The sequence below is a fragment of the Anneissia japonica genome, unplaced genomic scaffold (genome assembly GCF_011630105.1).
Source record: "Anneissia japonica isolate Jap-2015-1 unplaced genomic scaffold, ASM1163010v1 scaffold288034_len148288_cov120, whole genome shotgun sequence".
Taxonomy (NCBI): Eukaryota; Metazoa; Echinodermata; class Crinoidea; order Comatulida; family Comatulidae; genus Anneissia; species Anneissia japonica.
The window spans coordinates 3,180-10,243 of record NW_022742851.1 but is presented as its reverse complement, the minus strand read 5'-3'; positions in this window follow the sequence as shown (position 1 = coordinate 10,243).

The window sequence follows — 7,064 nt, the reverse complement described above, 5'->3', positions numbered from 1 at the left end:
TCAATAATTAAGAAGTGCTTCCTGGTCGAAGTCATGTTCTCCCATGTAACAATAATATATTAAGTACTTTTAATAGAGAAATAACCATTGAGAAATTAGTAAGATGTGAAACATTGAGTGGTGGAATTAGTTGAGGCTGCTATTGTAAATCAGGATGAAGCCTTGTTACTACATGAGGGATATAAGTATCTGTTGGCAATTCAGGCCATATTATAGGCATGAATCAATTGAAAGTACTGTAGTCTTATCTGATTGGAACTGTGTACTGTTTGATGAATGTTGTTATCTATTTGATATAACATCATACCATACACTGTGTTGAGAAATATTACCATATATTTTTTAATTTTTCCTTGTATGAACAGTTCAACAACACATTTGTTTTCTTTATATAAATTTGCATTGACTTTTTGAATGGCATTGTATGGTACTGTATTTTACAATGCAATATGAAAAGAAGAAAATAACGGAACGGCACTTGCTGATAAATGATATTGAATACAGCAGAACTGTCATTATTTCTAGTTTCTTTTAAACTGTTTATACTGGATGGCTACATTGATAATATTATATAATTGTATTATTTAACACATGTTCATAAGTGGATTGGATTGAACTCTATATTCAGCTACAGTGTGCTACAGTGTTTCAATAATATTCACACAAAAGTATTCAGACTTTTGTCATAAACTTCTTCCAACCTTCCTGGTTACTGTTGTGTATTTAAATTTATATACCTAGTGCATGATCACAGAGATAATGAAAGTGCTGATGGGATGCAACTGGCTGAACTGACCTATATTAAATATTTATTTGTTTACCTCCTTATTGGAATCATCAATTCCTTTTATTCATTCATTCAGTCCATATTATCAAGGTCTTCAAGCAGCTAAACAAAATTCAAAATTCAACTGGCATGGCAAGAAATACGTCTGATCATTGCATGCAAATAAAAACATTTGAAATTTTACATCAGCCTCAATGTGTTCAATAGAATCGAAATATTATATTATATATTTCTGTCTTTCATTCAAAGTCAGTAAACATACATCTTGCCCTTCCTACAACTTAGTACTATGCATAAATGTAGGCCTAGGTAAATAACACAATACACATTCAGTAAAGCACGGTCGCCTTTGGCTTACAAAAAACTACGGTATGATAGTCGAGGGAAGACGGGAAATGCGATTTACTACCTCTAAAATCTTACTACTACAATTACCAATGTATTTTATTTAAAGGCTGGTATACTATACTTATATAACATTGAAATATTCCACTAAAACCGAAGAACTTTCGTCCAAATTGCTACAAATTGTCACTTTCTTCGCAACATTGTTTATATTAGTTACCGAGTTTACAAGAAGGTTTGTGATTGGCTAATATCGTCACATCAGTGCTTAACAGGTATGGTAAGTGTGCTGTGATTGGGTACTGCTTTCGTGAACGCCATTATTTTTTTTAAGATAAATTCTCATTTTTGGTTATAGTTTCCCCAAGTTTACGATTGCCGACAATTATCTTATGTTTCAATAAAACATTTTTGTGCGAATGCCAAGTAGCCTGGATTGGTGGGTCACATAATTCGTAAACTAAGCCGATTTTGGAGCCTCAACCCACGGTCTACAATAAGGCGCACGTACGGGTTACATAAGGCGTACGTACGCCTTAATAAGGCGTACGTACGCCTTAAGGCCGGTTCCCACTGAACGCGATCAAGCGAATTTCGCGTCGAAATGTGGCGCGCGCGGCTGAATCGAAGACGCGACTGGCGTTTCCAATGTGAACATGCAAACGTATTTGTAGTCGAACACGCGAACGCCCAATATTGGAACTTCGACGCGGTGCGCGCAGTGGTCGCGGAGGCTTCGCCTGCGAATTCACAAGAGTTGATCCAAGACCAACTTTTTCGGATTCGCGAGCGAATTCGCGGCCGATGGACCAATCGCAAGGCTTAGATTCAATTTATGTCAAAGGTCAACAATAAAGTCACGAACATTGTCAAAACAATGTACAGAGATGTGCGAACGATGACCGACGAGTCCGTTTCATGCAAACTCTGTGGAACAGTAGGCTACCCTTGTTTAGGTCTGTGACAAGGGAGCGAAGAAAATATGTGACAATGCGTGGAAAAGGATTTGCAGAGACGAGTTGAGTTATCTCCTCTTTCTACCAGTATTAGGCCTGTCCAGCCTAGGCCTCTGATACCCTACTACACCTGAGACCTACAGTAGGGTGGGCTAGGCTAGGCCTACTATCCATACCTGCCAACATTTAAAAGAAGAAAAGAGGTAGGAAGTTATTGAGAAAATAGCGCCATCCGAGTGCGAAGCCCGAGGCGGGGTGGGTTTTGGAGGGGGTGTCCCCCTCCCAACAATGGGGGTTCCAGGGGGCGCAGCTATAACAGTTCAGTAAATTTAAGGGTTTAGATAATCGATTTTAGAGTTACAAAAAATGGAAAGGATGGAAATGTTCAGTTGGTCAAACTCATACATTAAAAAAAGTCAACACACTAAGTTTCAAAGTCTGTCCTGCAACTCACACACAAAGCATGCCATGAAACTGATCTTTCCTCGATTACTTAATAAAACTGTGGTCTGCAGTCCTGGTAGTGCTGTTTGTTTACCATTCTGACGGCGAACGAGATTATTTTGATTGAGAACTTAGCATAAAATAATGTTGATTTTCAATTTTTTAAAATCGGTAGGAACAGCCTCGTAATTCGGTAGGCGGTAGAAAAGTGAGAAAATCGGTAGCCTACCGCCTAAATCGGTAGGGTTGGCAGGTATGCCTATCTACCCTCAGTAGGCCTAGCTCTAGGCCTTGAATAAATATGAACTAAAAAAAACTGTTTATATTTACTCTTTTGATTCATTATAGAGTTCTGGGAATGTTAATCCTGAGGATTTTATCTGATTCGTCTCACAGCCCTTTTCCTCCGTCTATCATTGCGATTTAAAATCACTTCTCTGTTGCCACCCGCTATTTCGAGTTTTTGCGCGCGGCCAGCAGTGGGAACAGGCAAGCGAATCATTGGAAGCGAGACATTCTTTATAGTAGAGCGGCTAAGGTTGAATTTCAGGTAGATATCGTGCACTTCTGGAAGAAAGCATGAAACTTCCCACAGTGATACTATGACACCTAAAGATCATTAAAAAAAATAGACCCCAAAAAATAACGCCTCCTAATGGCCACCATCTTGAAATCCAATATGGCCGCCAAAATATTTGATTCTAGCCAATGTATTCATATCTACAGCACATATCATTGCCAATTGAAGATCATTACCCATATTTTCAATATCAGGGAGTTTCATGCAATCATCAGAAATTATGTCAAATGGCACCGCCATATTGGATTTCAATATGGCCGCCAAATTAATGATATTTTTGTCAATATTCATATCTGCAGTACCTAGCACTGTCAATCAAAGACCGCCCATGTTTTCGATATCAGGGACTACCATGCAGCCATCAGAAATTATGTCAGAAGACCACCATATTAAATTTCAAAATGGCCGCCATCTTGAAATTTAATATGGCCACCAAAATAATAAATTTTAGCCTATATATTCATATTTACAGCACATATCACTCCAACTGAAGACCATTACCCATGTTTTCAATATCAGGGAGTGTCATGCAATCATCAGAAATTATGTCAGATGGCGCCGCCATATTGGATTACAAGATGGCCGCCAAATTATTGCAATTTTTGTCAATATCGTATCTACAGCACATAGCACTGTCAATCATAGACCGTTACCCATGTTTTCGATATCAAGGACTATCATGCAGCCATCAGAAATTATGTCAGAATGCCACCATTGAATTTCAAGATTGCTGCCATAGTAGATTTCAAGATGGCCGCCAAATTAATTATTGATAATGTTGTCAATATCGTCATATCTACAACACCTAGCACTGCCAAAGATCTCTACTCGTGTTTTCGATATCCGGGAGTATCATGCAAATATCAGAAATTATGTCAGAAGGCCGCCATATTGAATTTCAAGATGGCTGCCATATTGGATATCAAGATGGCGGCCAAAATATTTTATTTTTTTTCCATATTTACATATGTAAAGTACCAGCACTGTGAATCAAGATTGTCTATATCATGCAATCATCAAACATCTCATAATCATAGTGAGACCTGCCTATGGCAGTAAAGTAACACCATTTAGAAAGAAGTCCGACAACTGCCACGTTGGATTTCAGAATGATTGCCAATTAAGAAAGGTACATGAAAGAAATTGAAATTAAAAAAAATAATAGAAAACAGTTAAGGAATAACAAATTGGTAATCAATCGAAAGTAATGATAATAAAAAAATAAAAAACAAGTAAATAACTGCTTTGTATGGTATGAGAGCAAGTGCAGATGGAGGGAGATCGATGCAGGTATTAAACATCGTTTATATTAAAGCTAGTTTTAGCATAAATAAAATTATGTGAACATAAATCAAATATTCAAATTAATAGTGTGAAGACACTAATATCGAACAGACCTCATGTCTATGAGATGGCTATCATTTTCAAATGATAATAAAGGTATGTAAATACTGAAAGGGAAAGAAACGGAAAAGAAAATTAAAGAAAAGAAAAAGAAAAAACAGAAAGGAAAAGAAAAAAACTGGAAAAGGAAAAGAAATTTAAAAAAATAGAAAATGAATATAATGGAGAAAGTCAAAAGAAATAAAAGAAACATCAAGAAAAATTAAGAAAAGTATATAGATAACTTTAGCATAAATGAAATTATGTAGACATAAATTAAATATCACATTCAAGTAATGGTAAGAAGTCAATAATATCGAAGACTTCAGATGTGTATAAGAGACAGGCCTAGGCCTCTGATACCCTACTACACCTGAGACCTACAGTAGGGTGGGCTAGGCTAGGCCTACTATCCATACCTGCCAACATTTAAAAGAAGAAAAGAGGTAGGAAGTTATTGAGAAAATAGCGCCATCCGAGTGCGAAGCCCGAGGCGGGGTGGGTTTTGGAGGGGGTGTCCCCCTCCCAACAATGGGGGTTCCAGGGGGCGCAGCTATAACAGTTCAGTAAATTTAAGGGTTTAGATAATCGATTTTAGAGTTACAAAAAATGGAAAGGATGGAAATGTTCAGTTGGTCAAACTCATACATTAAAAAAAGTCAACACACTAAGTTTCAAAGTCTGTCCTGCAACTCACACACAAAGCATGCCATGAAACTGATCTTTCCTCGATTACTTAATACAAAAGAATAGCTTTTTTTTTGTTTTATAATAATAAATGTGTTGAGTATATTGATAAGATGTGTATAAGAGACAGATATATATATATATAATAATAATCAAGATAGCCGTTAACACAGTTAATTTTACCCTTCTTCTGTATCTACCTTTATTTGAATATATACGGTATATATATATATATATATATATATATATAATTAAATTAAACAATTTAATTTTAAATAGTTTTGCATTATGTGGCCGTTTGCTGTATTATGGGTTTTTCCCATTTGCCTTTTAAATTTATATATATATATATATATATATATATATTTTTTTTTTTCTTTAATGTAAGTCAGTCGTATAAGAGAAGTATCTGCGAGTGAGATATGCCCCCTTATCGTATAGGACTCTGTGGTGTACTGATATGACCTACTGTAGAGATACGACACCGAGATAGTAAGTGGCTACACGTCCGAGAAACTTTTTCATACAACTGAAAAGGGAACTTTTATTGGTAGCCATCTTGAAATCCAATATGGCGGCCTTCTAACATAATTTCCTGATGATTGCATGATACTCTCTGATGGTTAAAGGTGTGATTGACTGTGTTTTATTACTGTAGATATGAAGATAATGGCAAAAATAACAATATTTTGGCAGCCATCTTGAAATCAAATATGGTGGCCATCTGACATAATTTCTAATGATTGCATAATACTCCCTGATATTGAAAACATAGGTAAAGACCTTTGAATCACAGCGCTAAGTGCTGTAGATATGAAGATTATTGATAAAAATCCAATATTTTGGCGGCCATTTTGAATTTCAAGATGGCGGCCACTAAGCGGCTTATTTTTTGGGGTCTATTTTTTTTTAATGATCCTTAGGTGTCATAGTATCACTGTGGGAAGTTTCATGCTTTCTTCCAAAAGTGCACGATTTTTCTCCTTAGCTGCTCTACTATTACCGAAAGTCAAATCTTGCGAACTTTGCGCGATTCTCTTCGCTTGCCGCGTGACGCTCGACGCTTTCGCTTGACAAACCGGCCTTTAAACAGCTTCGTATAAGGCCCTTATCGCGTCGAAGCGAATTCAATGGCTGGTCGTTGAAGCGTGCGAATTGTACCATTGCAAATTATGGGTATTTAATTTGTGTGAATGTAGAGAAAGTTGTATGTGCAGGCTTATAGTACTTTATAATAAACAGAAATGTAATATTATTATTATACTTTAGTAGGTATACATTTTTTTTAACATTGTACAAATGTGCCTATTAGTTACAGATGCTTCTACCATGCACTTGCATGATCCATTGAAAATGGTATGGTCTGATTATCAGACTGAAACCGCGGAGATTCACCGAGGAGAATACGTGGGCCTAGCAGAATATCGTCATTTATATACTGTGTTATAGCTACTAGATTTGTTATGTAAATACATTAAAAAATATATCTATACGTTCACCTACACATGCACAAACTAAAAATCAAAATAATATTTCAAGATAATGCTAATAACATTCTAAATTTTCACTCCAAAGTTAAGCTCCTTCTGCTCGACAATACGGTCGAATACTCGTTCGCTATTCTAAGCCAGCTCAGACAGCGTCGTACGACGCAATCCGACGCGATTTGTTGTCGCGTCGGGTCTGTGGCTACGTTCAGACCTATGAGATACGCCAGGCGTATCTAACACCGGGCGTACGTTAATCCATGGCGTAACTAGCGAGATGTCCAGACTGGGCGATTAATGAACGCTAGCGTAAGTATTCGCGCGAAATATTCGTATTCGTAATTCGCGCATTTTATTTTCTGTTTACATCTAGGTTTATTTTGATTGGTCAAATC